The following is an 18,171-nucleotide window of genomic DNA, read 5'->3' on the forward strand; positions in this document are numbered from 1 at the left end:
CTCAAATTCAAAGGCTATGGATGCAAGAACTGACCATCCACAATATCAAAAGTATAGGTTTAACCATGTTTTTGGGCTATACAGTGCCTTCAAAACTGGTCACTAGGGGCAACAGTGAGCGTTGCTGTGAGCGCTGCCACCATCAAGTAAACTAGGGTTTTGGTAGAATGCTGTAATGGCAGAGGTGGTGGCCATAATCCCATGACTTTGATCAGAAGGTTGTGTGTTTGATCTCAGCAATGAACACTGTTTTTTATTTATGGTTATAAGTCTATCCCAAACCTTAACCCTTACCTTAACCATATGGAATGAGCATCTAAACGTTATGATTTAACCATATTACAAACAGTAACCCTTACATTTGAAATTTGACTTTTGGAACGATACAGAGCAGCAGGAGCTTCAAAACACTTCTAACTTTGAGGTTTGGGGCAGTTTTGACATTTCACGTTTGGAGAATGTGGATGAACGTCTAATTCTGCATTGAGATTATGAGAGCTTGTTGTTTGAACTGTGCTCATGAGGCATTTATACGAATCAATGGGTACATATCATGAATTTAAAAGTCCAAAAATGAATTTAGCAACTGCTGATTGTCCCTTTAAATGGGGAGGCACTCCAGTGATCACCCCCAGCCCTGAGAGGCAGAGAGAAAAAGAGGCAGGGAGAGAGAGAGAGGCAAAGAGTGAGAGAGAGAGAGAGAGCTGCCTGCCTGGACGGATGCGTCGGAAACCTCCCACGAGGGGCCCCATGTAATTAGATGCATGCTGTTCAAGCTAGAGTATATTGTCTTCCAGTTGCCTATGAAGCCTCCACCCACTGGCCCACCCTACATTTAGCAGATCATGTGATGGGGGCGGGCAAGCTAAGTCATTTGCAAGTACAACAGTTCTCTGTGCAGCTCCCCATTCATTTCCTGAGAACTGCAAGAGCTCAGCAGCTGAGAGACAGAAGGGGAGGGAGCTGCACACGCAGGAGTGAGAGAGAGAGGAGCAAAAGAGAGAGGACTGGAGAAGGGAAAACCGTTTTCTACGGCTCTGCAGCTTCTGACAAGGTCTGTGGAAACGTTTCCTCCTTCTTCTGTTCTTCTCATGCTGTGGTTCTCATTTGTCATGCTTGTGGGATTGTGTGTGTGTGGTTCAGCTGTCATTGCTGTGTCCAGCCTTATGACAACTCCTGGTCATCTACCTACATACTGCACACTGCCTGGCTGCCCGTGTGTGCCATTGTGCACTGTAAAACTTTTCCCTGTAAATGTACAGTACTATTTTCCTTACTGTAAAACATATTACAGCATACAGCATCCCTGCTGTAAATGTATGTCAGGGATGCTGTAATGTTTTATTATTAGAGATTAGTAACGTGAAATACATTACAGCTTCTCTGCTGTAAAGCAAAATTACAGCATTGAACTGGCAACTCAGGTGCCAGGATTATGCTGTAAATTTACAGGGCAAGTCTCACTGAAAAGTAAATGTAGGAAAACAATAGATTTATTCAAATTGGTAACAAGATGAACTGCAAATGAACAACAGAATGGAAAATAGAAGTAACAGTTAACATGTGTAACCAAATAAGAGCATCATTGCAACACTTATTTTAAAACTATATTGTATGTGGGTGGTGTGGGGGGGGGGGAGATTGGGTACAATTCTAGATCTACGATCAGGGGCAACTCTATTCGGCGTAAGGGGATTCAGAGGCAGTAAAACACAACGGGACAGTTTGGGCAGGAGAGCATCCAGGAGAGAGAAGTCAGCACAGCATCAGGTGTTCCTTATGAGGCTCCCTAACAATCCTCCTCAGTTCTGATTTGACAGCTCTTCTCACCCCTATGACAAGCCTGGAAAAATAAAGAATAGAATGAGAGACAGAGAGCACCGGGGCTGTTACTCTGTAGGTAAAAAGGCAGGTGACAAGGGACATATCAAGCTTGTGTCGTGTGGGTACTTACCTCACTAGAGGTCGTCATTCAAACTCAGTAAGCTCTTGGAAGAATGAGGCAATGGGGTTGAAAACAGCTGCTTCCTCTGGGCCACCTTGTCAAGCACTTTGTCCCTTCTTCAGGTTTCATCATCTTGGGTTGATTCGAGACAGGAATCTGTATAGCTATATCCAATACGGTTTATGAAATAAATTGAGGCACTGAACAAATACAAATAAGACAGCTACTGTAGATACTGTACACCTACTTCAAACTATATAATAAAATATTGATATAAGCCTAAACAATAACACATATTATTTGACCAAACTCACATGTTCCTTTCTTTCAGTGCCACCAAATGTTTGTATACTACTGTTGAAGTGAGAAGGTGTAGCTAATACTATGACATTATTTAACAATGCTGTTTAAATTAAACAAATGGAAAGGGGGAGAGGCTGTGCGGACACTCCTGGCCTGTAAAATGATGACGTACGTTGCGCAGCCGAGAGCCAGGTGAACCGAATCACAGGGTTGTGACAGCTAAGGACACTGTCCCAGTGTGGTTGCTGTTCGTGCTCTCCAAATTTGAGTAGACTGTATCATGGTGACGTCTAGATGGCTACCGATATTAGTTATTCCTTGTGTAGCCTGCTGTCCTACTTGAAGTATAATCCTGGGAGTAAAACAAATTGCCACGTTACCGCCGGCGACACTGATACAGCCGTATTTTACATTTTTTTAAATGTTATTGAACCTTTATTTAACTAGGCAAGTCAGTTAAGAACAAATTATTATTTTACAATGACGGCCTACCCCGGCCAAACCCTCGACTAACCCGGACGACGCTGGGCCAATTGTGTGCCGCCCTATGGGACACCCGATCATGGCCGGTTGAGATACAGCCCGGGATCAAACCAGGGTCTGTAGTGACTCCTCTAGCACTGAGATGCAGTGCCTTAGATTGCTGTGCAACTCAGGAGCCTGTATATACACCCCTTGAACACACCTTTTGGATTCACACACCTTGACTTTTTCACCAAAATGTTGTGTTTTTGTGATTTGTTTTGTCACTGGCCTATACACAATACCCCATAACGTCAAAGTGGATTTATGTTCTTTAACTTCTTGACTATACTTGAGACGCAGATGTCTCAAGTAGACACCTGGAAATGCAAATGCGCTACGCTAAATGCTAAATGTACTCGTTAAAACTCAAACCTTGATCAAAATTCACAAGCAGGGTATTGAATTAAAGCTACACTCGTTGTGAACCTAGCCAACAAGTCAGATTTTTAAAATGCTTTTCGGCGAAAGCATGAGAAGCTATTATCTGATAGCATGCACCACCTGAAAATGCCTGAATGCGACGTAAACAAAGACTCTGCTTATCCGACGCAGCACAAAACGCAGAAATAAAATATAAAACATTCATTACCTTTGACGAGCTTCTTTCTTGGCACTCCTATATGCCCCATAAACATCACTATTGGGTCTTTTTTTCGTTTAAATCGGTCCATATATACCCAGAAGCTGTGTCATTCAGAAAAAAACATTGTTTTTAAACGCTGCGTAATTTTTTTAAATTAAAAAAGTCGACGATAAACTTTCACAAAACACTTCGAAATCCTTTTGTAATCCAACTTTAGGTATTAGTAAACGTTTATAATCTATCAAAATGATTACAGGGCGATGTATATTCAATAGCTCCTCGTTTGCAAATCAATGGCTGCCAATGTCCACATTAACAACATCCGGGTGAAGACTGGAAGAAACGGATGCCAGATAGATGGATTTTCCAACAAATAATTCAATTGAAAATGACGACAATGGCGGCATCGTGTGGAATTTGTATGAATTGCATGCAGGTCGATATTAAATGTTTTCCTCTTTTAACAACTCATGGAAGTGACTTATGGAAATTATTTTTAGCTTTCAGAGAGCAGTTTTTCTTGCGTTTTTCAATGAAACACACAATCTGTTATAGTCACAGCCGTGATTTAACCAGTTTTAGAAACTTCAGAGTGTTTTCTATCCACACATACTAATCATATGCATATACTATATTCCTGGCATGAGTAGCAGGACGCTGAAAAGTTGCGCGATTTTTAACAGAATGTTCGAAAAAGGAGGGGGTAGAAGTAAGAGGTTTTAAAGATTTTACAAATTAAAATAAAATGAAAAGCTGAAATGTCTTGAGTCAGTAAGTATTCAACCCCTTTGCTATGACAAGCCTAACTAACTTCAGGAGTAAAAATGTACTTAACAAGTCTCAAAGTTGCATGGACTCACTCCGTGTGCAATAATAGTGTTTAACATGATTTCTGAATGACTACCGCATCTCTGTACCCCAAACACACATACAATTATCTGTAAGGTCTCTCAGTCGAGCAGTGAATTTCAAACACAGATTCAATCACAAAGACCAGGGAGATTTCCCAATGACTCGCAAAGAAGAGCAGCTATTGATAGATGGGTAAAAAAAAGTTATTAATTACATTATGGATGTTGCATCAATACACCCAGTCACTACAAAGATACAGGTGTCCTTTCTAACTCAGTTGCCGGAGAGGAAATTTCACAATGATTCTAATAGTGACTTTCAGACAGTTACAGAGTGTAATGACTGTGATAGGAGAAAACTGAGGATGTATCCACAATACTAACCTAATTGAGTGAAAAGAAGGAAGCCAATACAGAATACAAATATTCCACCAAAACATTACAACAAGGTACTAAAGTAGTACTACAAAAATGTGGCAAAGCAATTAACTTTTTGTCCTGAATACAAAGTGTTATTTTTGGGGCAAAACAACAAATTACACAGGTGCAGCTTCTGCCGGGGACAGTACATTTTTTTATATATTTGTTATTTATTTCAACTTTATTTAACCAGGTAGGCAAGTTGAGAACAAGATCTCATTTACAACTGCGACCTGGCCAAGATAAAGCAAAGCAGTTTGACACATGGAAAGTTATACATGGAGTAAAACAAACATACAGTCAATAATACAGTAGAAAAATAAGTCTATATACAATGTGAGCAAATGAGGTGAGATAAGGGAGGTAAAGGCAAAAAAAAGGCCATGGTGGCGAAATAAATACATATAGCAAGTAAAACACTGGAATGGTAGATTTGACAGTAGATGAGTGTGCAAAGTAGAAATACTGGGGTGCAAAGGAGCAAAATAAATGAATACAGTAGAGGAAGAGGTAGTTGTTTGGGCTATTTATAGATGGGCTATGTACAGGTGCAGTGATCTGTGGGCTGCTCAAAGCTAGTGAGGGAGATAAGTGTTTCCAGTTTCAGACATTTTTGTAGTTCGTTCCAGTCATTGGCAGCAGAGAACTGGAAGGAGAGGCGGCCAAAGGAGGAATTGGCTTTGGGGGTGACAAGTGAGATATGCCTGCTGGAACGCGTGCTACGGGTGGGTGAAGCTATGGTGACCAGCGAGCAGAGATAAGGCGGGACTTTACCTAGCAGGGTCTTGTAGATGACCTGGAGCTAGTGGGTTTGGCGATGAGTATGAAGCGAGGGCCAGCCAATGAGAGCGTACAGGTCGGAGTGGTGGGTAGTATATGGGACTTTGGTGACAAAACAGAAGGCACTGTGATAGACTGCATCCAATTTGTTGAGTAGGGTGTTGGAGGCTATTTTGTAAATGACATCGCCAAAGTCGAGGATCGGTAAGATGGTCAATTTTACGAGGGTAGGTTTGGCAGCATGACTGAAGGATGCTCTGTTGCGAAATCTAGAATTGGCTTCCTATTTAACTTTGGATTGGAGATGTTTTATGTGAGTCTGGAAGGAGAGTTTACAGTCTAACCAGACACCTAGGTACTTGTAGTTGTCCACATATTCTAACTCAGAACCGTCCAGAGTAGTGATGATGGGCGGGCGGGCAGGTGCAGGCAGAGATCGGTTGAAGAGCATGCATTTAGTTTTACTTGCATTTTAGAGCAGTTGGAGGCCACAGAAGGAGAGTTGTATGGCAATGAAGCTCGTCTGGAGGATTGTTAACACAGTGTCCAAAGAAGGGCCAGAAGTATACAGAATGGTGTCGTGTACGTAGAGGTGGACCAGAGACTCACTAGCAGCAAGAGCGACATCATTGATATATACAGGGAAGAGAGTCAGCCCAAGAATTGAACCCTGTGGCACCCCCATAGAGACTGCCAGAGGCCCGGACAACAGGCCCTCATTTCTGACACACTGAACTCTGTCGGAGAAGTAGTTGGTGAACCAGGCGAGGCAATCATTTGAGAAACCAAGGCTGTTGAGTCTGCCTATGAGGATGTGGTGATTGACAGAGTTGAAAGCCTTGGCCAGGTCAATGAATCCGGCTGCACAGTATTGTTTCTTATCGATGGCGGTTAAGATATCATTTAGAACCTTGAGCGTGGCTGAGCTGCACCCATGACCAGCTCTGAAACCAGATTGCATAGCAGAGAAGGTACGGTGGGATTTGAAAATGGTCGGTGATCTGGATGTTAACTTGGCTTTCGAAGACCTTAGAAAGGCAGGGTAGAATGGATATCGGTCTGTAGGAGTTTAGGTCTAGAGTGTCTCCCTCTTTGAAGAGGGGGATGACTGCAGCTGCTTTCCAATCTTTGGGAATCTCAGACAACACGAAAGAGAGGTTGAAAAGGCTATTAATAGGGGTTGCAACAATTTCGGCAGATCATTTTAGAAAAAAAGGGTCCAGATTGTCTAGCCCGGAGGATTTGTTGGGGTCAAGATTTTGCAGCTCTTTCAGAACATCAGCTGACTGAATTTGGGAGAAGGAGAAATGGGGAAGGCTTGTGCGAGTTGCTGTGGGGGTGCAGTTGTCACGTTCTGACCTTTATTTCCTCTGTTTTGTCGTTATTTAGTATGGTCAGGGCGTGAGTTGGGGTGGGCAGTCTATGTTTGTTTTTCTATGATTTGGGGATTTCTATGTTTCGGCCTAGTATGGTTCTCAATCAGAGGCAGGTGTCATTAGTTGTCTCTGATTGAGAATCATACTTAGGTAGCCTGGGTTTCACTGTGTGTTTGTGGGTGTTTGTTTCCGTGTCTGTGTTTTTCACCACACGGTACTGTTTTGGGTTTCGTTCATTCCACGTTTATTGTTTTTGTATTCAGTTGTTCATGTGTACTATTGCTTATTAAAAGAACCATGGACACTTACAACGCCGCATATTGGTCCTCCGATCCTTTTCGCCTCTCCTCTTCGGAAGAAGAGGAGGAAATCCCTTACAGCAGTGCTGTTGACCGGGGTAGGGGTGGCCAGGTGGAAAGCATGGAAAGCATTGCCAGCCGTAGAAAAATGCTTATTGAAATTCTCAATTATAGTGGATTTATCAGTGGTGACAGAGTTTCCTATCCTCAGTGCAGTGGGCAGCTGGGAGGAGGTGCTCTTATTCTCCATGGACTTTACAATGTACCAGAACTTTTTTGAGTTTGTGTGGCAGAAGCAAATATCTGTTTGAAAAAGCTAGCCTTGGCTTTTCTAACTTGTGTATATGGGTTTCTAACTTCCCTAAAAAGTTGCATTTCACGGGGGCTGTTCGATGCTAATGCAGAACGCCACAGGATGTTTTTGTGTTGGTTAAGGGCAGTCAGATCTGGAGAGAACCAAGGGCTATATCTGTTCCTGCATATTTATGGACATTCTAAAGTGTGCACTTTTGTCACACAACACCACAGATGTCTCAAGTTGAGGGAGCATGCAATTGGCATGCTGACTGCAGGAATGTCCACCAAAGCCATTATGAGAGAAAGCCACCTTCATCATTTTAGAGATTTTGGAAGTACATCCAACCGCCAGCCCAGGACCTCCACATCCGGCTTCTTCACCTTTGGGATCGTCTGAGACCAGCCATCCGGACAGCTGATGAAACTGTTGGTTTGCACAACCGAAGAGTTATTGCACAAAGTGTCAGCTTATCTGCGTGTTCGTCATCCTCACCAAGGTCCTCACCTGACTGCAGTTTTGCGTTATAACTGACTTCAGTGGGCAATGGCCACTGCCACTCTGGAGAAGTGTGCTCTTCACGGATGAATCCCGGTTTCAACTGTACCGGGCAGATGGCAGATGTGTGGGCAAGCGGTTTGATGATGTCAACGCTGTGAACAGATTGCCCCATGGTGGCGGTGGAGTTATGGTATGGGCAGGCATAAACTAAGGACAGCGAAAACAAAGCATTTTATTGATGGCAATCTGAATGCACAGAGATACCGTGACGAGATCCTGAGACAATGCACAGCACCATGTCACAAGGATCTGTACACAATTCCTTGAAGCTGAAAGATTCCCAGTTCTTCCATGGCCTGCATATTTACCAGACAGTTCACCCATTGAGCATGTTTGGGAGGCTCTGAATCGACGTGCGGAACATTGTGTTCTATTTCCCACAGCCATTGAAGAGTGGGAAAAAAATTCCACAGGCCACCATCAACAGGCTGATCAACTCTACGCAAAGGAGATGTGTTGCGCTGCATGAGGCAAATGATGGTCACACCAGATACTGACTGGTTTTATGATCCACACCCATACTTTTTTTTAAAGGTACACTACATTACCAAAAATATGTGGACACCTGCTAGTCGAACATCTCATTCCAAAATCACGGACATTAATATGGAGTTGTTCCCCCCCTTTGCTGCTATAACAGACTCCACTCTTCTGGGAAAGCTCTCCACTAAGTGTTGGAACATTACTGTGGGGACTTTCTTCCATTGGGCACTAATGTTGGGCGATAAGGCCTGGCTCACAGTTGGTGTTCCAATTCCTCCCAAAGGTGTTCGATGGGGTTGAGTTCAAGGCTCTGTGTCAATTTCTTCCACACTGATCTCAACAAATCATTTCTGTATTTACCTTGCATTGTGCAACGAGGGTGGTAGGTGGCTCCATAGGTGGCTCTATGCATTCAGTCAGGTAGAGTTCCCCTGGCATCTGCAAACCCAGATTTGTCCATTGGACTGCCAGATGGTGAAGCATGGAATGCATTTTCAATGCTCCAGAGTCCAATGGAGGCTTTACACACCTCCAGCCGATGCTTGGCATTGCGCATGGTGATCTTATGCTTGTGTGCGGCTGTTTGGCCATGGAAACCCATTTCATGAAGCTCCCAATGAACAGTTGTTTCTAGAGGCAGTTTAGAACTTGGTAGTGAGTGTTGTAACTGAGGACATGCTACATGTGGCAGCGTATGCACCTTTCCGACAAGTCTGTTCATCAAATTTCTGCACTGCTAGAGCTGCCTCTGTCAACTGAAGTGGAAATGTCTAGGAGCAACAACGTCTCTACCGCAAAGTGGTAGGCCACACAAGCTCACAGCACGGGACCACCAAGTGCTGAAGCGAGTAGCATGTAGCATGTCCTCAGTTACAACACTCACTACCAAGTTCTAAACTGCCTCTAGAAACAACTGTTCATTGGGAGCTTCATGAAATGGGTTTCCATGGCCAAACAGCCGCACACAAGCATAAGATCACCATGCGCAATGCCAAGCATCGGCTGGAGGTGTGTAAAGCCTCCATTGGACTCTGGAGCATTGAAAATGCATTCCATGCTTCACCATCTGGCAGTCCAATGGACAAATCTGGGTTTGCAGATGCCAGGGGAACTCTACCTGACTGAATGCATAGAGCCACCTATGGAGCCACCTACCACCCTCGTTGCACAATGCAAGGTAAATACAGAAATGATTTGTTGAGATCAGTGTGGAAGAAATTGACACAGAGCCTTGAACTCAACCCCATCGAACACCTTTGTTCTTGGGAACCTTCAATGCTGCAGAAATGTTTGGTGTCCTTCCCCAAATCTTAGCCTCGACGCAATCTTGTCTCGGTGCTCTACAGACAATTCCTTTGACCTCATGGCTTGGTTTTTGCTCTGAGATGCATTGTCAACTGTGGGACCTTATATAGACAGATGTATGTCTTTCCAAATCATGTCCAAACAATTTAATTTACCACAGGTGGACTCCAATCAAGTTGTAGAAACATCTCAAGGATGATCAATGGAAACAGGATGCACCGGAGCTCAATTTCAAGTCTCATAGCAAAGGGTATTACTGTTGTTCATTTTTTATACATTTGCAACAATTATGGGGTATTGTGTTTAGATAACTGGGGATTTTATTTAATCCATTTTAAAATAAGGCTGTTACGTTATAAAATTTTGAAAAATTCAAGGGGTCGGAATACTTTCCCGAAGGCACTGTAGTGTAGCTGTGTTTATTCCCAGTTCGGTGAAATCCATAGATTAGGGCCTAATGAATTTAAACCAATTGACTGATTTCCTTATGAACTAAAAAAAACGAGAAAAAAAAACGTCCTCTCTCTGTCAACTGAGTTTATTTTCAGCAAACTTAACATGTAAATATTTGTATGAACAAGATTCAACAACTGAGACATAAACTGAACAAGTTCCACAGACATGTGACGAACAGAAATTTAATAATGTGTCCCTGAACAAAGGGGGGGGGGGGTCAAAATCCACCAGCTGCAGTGCATGTCCTGCAGTGCATCTCCTCCTCATGGACTGCGCCAATTCTTGCTGTGAGATGTTACCCCACTCTTCCATCAAGGCACCTGCACGTTCCTGGACATTTTGGGGGGGTATGGCCCTAGCCTTCACCCTCCGATCCAACAGGTCCCAGACGTGCTCAATGGGATTGAAATCCGGGCTCTTCGCTGGCCATGGCAGAACACTGACATTCCTGTCCTGTAGGAAATCACGCATAGAATGAGCAGCATGGCTGGTGGCATTGTCATGTTGGAGGGTCATGTCTGGATGAGCCGACAGGAAGTTTACCACATGAGGGAGGAGGATGTCTTCTCTGTATGGCACAGCGTTGAGATTGCCTGCAATGACAACAAGCTCAGTCCGATGATGCTGTGACACACCACTCCAGACCATGACGGACCCTTGACCTCCAAATCCATCCCGCTCCAGAGTACAGGCCTCGGTGTAACGCTCACTCCTTCCACGATAAATGCTAATCCGACCATCACCCCTGGTGAGACAAAACCGCGACTCGTCAGTGAAGAGCACTTTTTGCCAGTCCTGTCTGGTCCAGCGACGGTGGGTTTGTGCCCATGGGTGACGTTGTTGCTGGTGAGGACCTGCCTTACAACAGGCCTACAAGCCCTCAATCCAGCCTCTCTCAACCTATTGCAGACAGTCTGAGCACTGATGGAGGGATTGTGCATTCCTGTAACTTGGGCAGTTGTTGTTGCCATCCTGTACCTGTCCCGCAGGTGTGACGTTCAGATGTACCGATCCTGTGCAGGTGTTGTTACACGTGGCCTGCCACTGCGAGGACGATCAGCTGTCCGTCGTGTCACCTTGTAGCACTGTCTTAGGCATCTCACAGTACGGACATTGCAATTTATTGCCCTGCCGTGTGTGTGTGTGTGTGTGTGTGTGTGTGTGTGTGTGTGTGTGTGTGTGTGTGTGTGTGTGTGTGTGTGTGTGTGTGTGTGTGTGTGTGTGTGTGTGTGTGTGTGTGTGTGTGTGTGTGTGCATGCACGGGGCGGGTGGATGGTGTCTTGGATGTCATCGGCAGTGGCTCTGATTTCCAGGGTGTTAATAGTATTGATATTGATGGGTGGCTGTCACCGGGCCCAGAGGCTCAACACAACCCAGGCAGGGCTAGGGGTGGCTGGGGACTGGCCCTGGCCTGTTCTTTTCAATTACAGGGGACCGGGCCAGAGCTGACAGCAAAGGCATTTGTACAACAGGGGTTGGGGGCCAGGGAGAGCCAAGGAGGGGAGGGGGGCTGCAAGGGAGGTAGGGAGGAGACTGAGCACTGACCTCTGTGACCTTACCCCCGTGCTGGAGAGAGGCCCTGCCTTTAACACTGTGACAGCCGCAGGGTGTGCGTATGTTTATCTGTGTGTGTGTATGTGTGGTGGGTTAGGGGTAGGGAGGGGAGGGGAGGGGAGGGGGGTAAGAGCAGATCCACTGCTGCTCAACGGTATTCAGGGAGACAGATTAGTGCCCATTTAAGCTCTCACTTTAAATCTATTTACCATAGGTCCCCTTGCCTCAGCATTAGTACACTTTATATGGGGTAATATAATGTACTTAGCATTTACACTGAAAATAACGTTCACATTCATAAAAAATTATATTGATACATATACGGTATAACATATATTACAAATATTTAAAAAAAATACATGTTATACTGTATACATAACTGTATTTTGACATGTTTCCCAGATTTAGCCTAGTTTTGGACTAAAAACATGCCCAATGGAGATGTCCGTTTTGGAATAGGGCATGCCTTTCATTAAATAGCAGAAAACAAATCATTCAGTTGACATTTATTCCGGCTTTAGACTATGGTGATTTTGTCTATTTGAATGCAGCTGCCACTGTATTGGTGCCATTGGACACTGTTTATCATAGTGCACTATACTTTTATTATGACTGATAGGTTCAGTACACATCCCTGCATTCCTGCACTCTGTATCAGAAAGTAGGCTGGCCCTCTCTTAAGACTCATAGATCAATGCACTGCTCTCCTTTTGTTTATAAAGGCTCTTGTGCAAACTTCTGCCATACCTTACTTCATTGTTATATTACAGACATACGAGTCATCAGACCCGATCACAGGGGTGGCTAACTCTGGAGATCCCTTCAGTCTCCACTGACTTAGGTCGATCTGCATTTAGTTTTTTTGCACCTTAGAGAATTCTAGAGATCATTCCACAAGGTTGGATGTTTCGGTGCCACTAGGGCAGTTTAAACGGTTTGTTGATGACTTTTTTACTGATGAAAGTGTTTGTTTTTCATGATCGTGTTTGTAAATGAATTTTCTTACATAACTCGTAAATATTTTACGTTTTTATTGCATTGGATTTGTAAATATTGTGAATTGTACGATTGTGTGAAAAGCTCCATTGAAAAAAAGGTATTGGTCTCAATGGGATTTCCCTGTTTAAATATATTTCAATTAAATAAAATAGAGTTCAGCCTAGGTAGTCAATTATAAATGACCAATCAGCAACAGACACAGTCTGTCTGTCCAATCACTAACAGACCTATAGGGACATATACTGTAAAAAAATATATATATTTTTTGCCTAATTCCATTTAGTTTTTTTCCCCAAATTCTGTTTTCTCTATTTAGTTTTTCCAGGCTTCTGTTTTCCCCATCTTTTCAGGTTTCCGCTCTCAAACTCACACATTTTAACAGAAAGACAACTAAACTGGATGCTGTAAGTCCACAACCATGCTTAAAACCACATCAGGAGACAACTTTTGAGGTCTGGGAAAATAGAAGAATTTTCAAAAAAATATGGCAAATAATTGTTGCAAATAATCATGAAATCATTCTTCCAGGTGGGCATAGGATACGTTGTAGTTAATATTTAATTGAGAACATTTTTGGGAAAGCCTTTCCATCTTTACCAGAAGAAGGTTTTCGTTAACATCATCGCTAACGGCTACACAAAGTGTAGACCTACTTGCACGTTGTACATGCACAGACAGGGCATTCCTGTGCCGTTTCAGAAAGTTGCAGGAAAATACGAATCACTGATGCATTTTGTCCATGTTTGATATGACTTGAGAAAATGTATACATTTTCTAATAAGTTCAATACATTTAGTTGATTTCCTACTAAGTTCAATACCTTTTTCAATATTACTGAATTCTGTTTTAATGTCTGGATTCTGTTCCAACCACCTTCTCCGCAACGCAGATTTGATTGGGCCCTAGGCATAGATAGTTCGCTACTGATTGGACAGACTATCTGTCCAATCAGCAATGGACCCAGTCTGTGTCCAATCAACGAAAAAGGACCAATCAGCAATGGACACAGTCAATCAAACCAATCAGCTGTCTAACTGTCCAATCAGCAGCAGACAGTCTACTGGTCCACAAGGTTCATTCCAGTCCAATTATAATTCCTCTACAGGATCCTGCCACCACTGACATCGGCTGTCTAACACATTGTAATAACGTCGACACAGATTGGAGCAATTGTCGACAGATGAAATGTTATGGACTAGCTATTGCATTCTATCACTGATAATTGTTCCAACTAATATTGAATAAACTGACCAGTTCTTGAAAAATATTTTAAAATAATGGATTGGATTTACAGTAGCACCTTTCCAAGTGCTCAGAGGGTAAATGGGTTTAAATATCCTTATCTATGCTGAACAAAAATATAAACGCAACATGCAACAATTTGAACAATTTAACTGACTTACAATTTATATAAGGAAATCAGTCAATTGAAAAACATTCAAGGCCATAATCGATGGATTTCACATGACTAGGAGTGAGCGCAGACATTGGTGGGCCTGGGGAGCCAGCCAATCAGAATGAGTTTTTCCCCACAAAAGGGCTTTATTACAGACAGAAATACTCCTCAGTTTCATCAGCTGTATGGCAGATGTGAAGGTCCTGGGCTGGCATAGTTACACGTGGTCTGCGGTTGTGAGGTTGGTTGGACATACTGCCAAATTCTCTAAAATGACGTTGGAGGAGGCTTACTGTAGAGATATTAATATTAAATTATCTGGCAACAGATCTTGTGGACATTCCTGCAGTAAGCATGCCAATTGCGCGCTCCCTGAAAATGTAGACATTTGTGGCATTGTGTTGAACAAAACAGCACATATAATAGTGCCCTTTTATTGTAAAGGTGCACCTGTTTAAGGATCATGCTGTTTAATCAGCTTCTTGATATACTACACCTGTCAGGTGGATGGATTAACTTGGCAAAGGAGAAATGCTCACTAACAGGGGTGTAAACACATTTGTGTTATGTAGCAGAATTTGAAAGTGTGTTTTTACATTGGATAAAAGTAAAGACCCAGGGCTAGAAAATAGAATATCATACACTGCAGTTGAGGAACAATGGGAAAGTAATTCTGCTTTGAAAGTTGATACAGTTCTAACCCTACTTTTGAGAAAATGTATCTTGAATATTTTGGAACACCTACTGGAGAGCTCTTCTTTGTCTACACCCATTCAGCATCATTCACATCCGCTTAAGCGTTAGCCCAACCATCTCTTTAAGCATTCACATGTCATGTGCTAAACACAGTGAGTAGTTTGGTAAACAACCAAAGATTTCAAGACTTAAAGTGGTAAAAGTAGTAGCCTACAGCAAGGAGAAACTCCCAAATATTATTACTACACAGATCATACACATAACGTTAGCTAGTGAGACAGCAAGCTAACGTTTGCTAGCTAGCTAACATTAAACTGTAACTTGCAATGAAAACGACTTTCTGACTAAATGTGAAACTTTAGTATACCTGAAAATGTAGCTAGACTCTTACACACAATAGCAAGACTCCAGCAACACACACACACTGAAAAAAACTACATTAAAGAAATAATTATTTAGTAACTGGTTCCACATTCTTTTTTATTTAAATACATTTTTCATCCAAAGTGTTACCTGAACTTAACATTTTAGTTGGCCCAAATTGCAAGGGCACAAGGCGAGACCCAAATGCAGACACAAGAGGCACATGGTTGAGCTCCTATATTTATTATACCAAAAGGGTTAGGCAAAAGGCAGGTCAGAGTCCAAACAGTCCCAGGCGATAGGCAGGCTCGAGGTCAGAACAGGCAGAGTGGTCAGGCAGGTGGATTCGGCGTACGGACAGGCAAGGGTCAAAACCAGGAGAGCTAGGAGAAACGCTGGTTGACTTGGCAAAACAAGACAAACTGGCACAGAGATACAGGAAACACAGGGATAAATTCACCGGGACTAATGGGGAAAAGAAGAGACAGGTGGGTGGAGACAATAACAAAGACAAGTGACACATAATAATCGATCAAATTGAATACAGGTCTATCTGTTTTCAATAGAGGAAACTAAAGCTACTTTTCATGTCTTGGTCAACTCTCAACAGTGTTACGCAGTTCCCAGATGGCATACTTCTTCATTGCACAAATGAATAACCTCAAGCAAATTCCAAAGACTGGTGACATCCAGTGGAAGAAGTAGGAACTGAAAACAGGTTCCTAAGAAATATAATTTGCCAATGAGAAATCAGTGAACAGACAGAGACCTAAAAAAAGAGAAATTCTGAACGGTTAGTCCTCAGGGTTTTGCCTGCTACATAAGTTATGTTATACTCACAGACATGATTCAAACCGTTTTAGAAATTTCAGAGTGTTTTCTATCCAAATCTACTAATAATATGCATATTTTATATTCCTGGCATGAGTAGCAAGAGGTTGAAATTGTGCACGCTATTTATCCAAAAGTAAAAATGCTGCCCCCTATACCTTAAAATACTCCAAACCAGAAGGTGGCCAGTAGCGTTGTTTGGCAATGCATATCTGTGCACTTTGCTTATGGTATAGATTATAATCTGCGCAAATGTTGTGATTTTGTACAAAGCCTTTGTTGATACTAACCACAGCTAGATAACTACCTTGCAAGATGACGAAGAAACAATTTAATTCACTCTCCATAATCCCATACAGCCAGTGCCAACCCAAATGTTTAGCTAGGTGACACTTCGACCGAAAAGTTGAGTAAACAAAAAAAGGCTGTGGAACAAGATACTAAGTAAAAAAAAATATTTTATTTAACCTTTATTTAACCCTAAATTAACACACACACACATGAATGATGCTGTGAAATGATTTGGTGAGAATATTGTTGAAATCAGAAACACATTAGCTAATCTGAAATTGATTGCTGGTGACCGCCGCTTCTAGTCTTGCTGTATGTACAGTACATTATATTTAATGACATACTTTTTTTAAATTAAGTGGTCGGCATGTTTCATTGAGAAATTTTGGAATATTCATAAATGTGTTCATTTCTGATTTATTACAGTATAGGCTATTTATCAGCAGTGGGAATCAAGAAAAAACATCAATTTCAGTAGATGGTTATACAATCAAATCTTCATATAAGATTGAGATGTTTCCTGAGTGTGAAATATATAAACAATCTGAAATGTGTGTGTGTTTAGGTGTGTATGGATATAAAGGCCATCATTCCTACTAATTTCGACATCCGTTAAGTTGACAAAATGTTCTTTCTACGTGTCCTCATGTGTAATCAATCCTTGACCTCAGGTCCAGCCCATGTTTGTTTACTAAAGCTGTAGGGTGTGTATCTGTGTGTGTGTGTGTGTGGGGTGGGAGGGGGGCGGATTATGCAAACACCCACACAGTCAGAGGTGGAGGGTGAAAGTAGAGGATCTGGTTCTAGTTGTTGACACAGACAGAAACATTAGTATCATCTGACACCATTGGCAAACCCTGTTAAATACCACACCACATCAAATCAAATTTTATTTGTCACATGTGCCGAATACAACAGGTGTAGTAGACCTTACAGTGAAATGCCTACTTACAAGCCCTTAACCAACAATGCTTTAAGCAGTTTTAAGTAAAACATAGATAAGTAAAAACATTAAAATAAAACTTAGAAATAAAAAAATATAATAACAATAGCGAGGCTATATACAGGGGGTACTGGTAGGTACACCTGGTTCTTTGTTCAGATTCTCTTCTCAAAAAGTGGGGAATCCTCTCATTTTTCCAGGCCAGTGTGTTAGTTTTGAGCTATTGGACTAGGGGAAATTGAGAAAAGTGAGAGTGCCAGCCCACTTGTTGTGCAATCAGACGTATTTAAGCCTGTCTTTCTTGAGGAAAGAAAGAAAATGCATTCTGGATTTCTGAAACAGATAGCAGCAAAGTGACAGTCAAGGACAAACAACAGTGTACACATGGAGTAACAAGTAATAACACATGGAGTAACAAGTAATAACACATGGAGTAACAAGTAATAACACATGGAGTAACAAGTAATAACACATGGAGTAACAAGTAATAACACATGGAGTAACAAGTAATAACACATGGAGTAACAAGTAATAACACATGGAGTAGCGAAAAGAAGCAAAGGTAGTCTGTCCCTACCTCACAGTCTTACCATTGTGCATGGAATAAAAATAAAACAACTTCTACAAAAATATTCAGCCACACGGACAAAAACTGAAGGACATAAAAAGGACTGCAGAACTACAAAAAAAAAGACAAACACTGAAGGACAAAATATACTTACGCTTTGAAAGTCCTGTGAAAAACAGAGCACATTTACAATCTCACGCATTCCCCCAAAATCCTTAACGTTTGGGTTTAAAAGTTATGGATAGAATGCTTAGTGCTTAGACATAGAGAGACATATCGTCTCCAAAATCAATATTTTCCTGAATTTAACCTTACTTCTCACCGTAACCCTAACCTTCACCTCTAGTC

The 18,171-nt window shown here is 42.1% G+C and overlaps 1 protein-coding gene across 4 annotated transcripts in view; it reads left to right on the top strand.

Annotated features, from left to right (window-relative positions):
* The first annotated feature begins 907 nt into the window (after window positions 1-907).
* The window catches only part of LOC139380172 (Krueppel-like factor 12), a 172,526-nt gene continuing 155,262 nt past the window's right edge, over window positions 908-18,171 (top strand). For 2 of the 4 annotated variants that reach the window (XM_071122620.1, XM_071122622.1), the window contains exon 1: window positions 908-1,054. The gene's annotated coding sequence lies outside the window, so the exon portion shown is untranslated. The remainder of the gene's footprint in view (window positions 1,055-18,171) is intronic. The other 2 variants (XM_071122618.1, XM_071122625.1) reach the window with 1 other exon arrangement.

The sequence above is a fragment of the Oncorhynchus clarkii genome, chromosome 22 (genome assembly GCF_045791955.1).
Source record: "Oncorhynchus clarkii lewisi isolate Uvic-CL-2024 chromosome 22, UVic_Ocla_1.0, whole genome shotgun sequence".
NCBI lineage: Eukaryota > Metazoa > Chordata > Actinopteri > Salmoniformes > Salmonidae > Oncorhynchus > Oncorhynchus clarkii.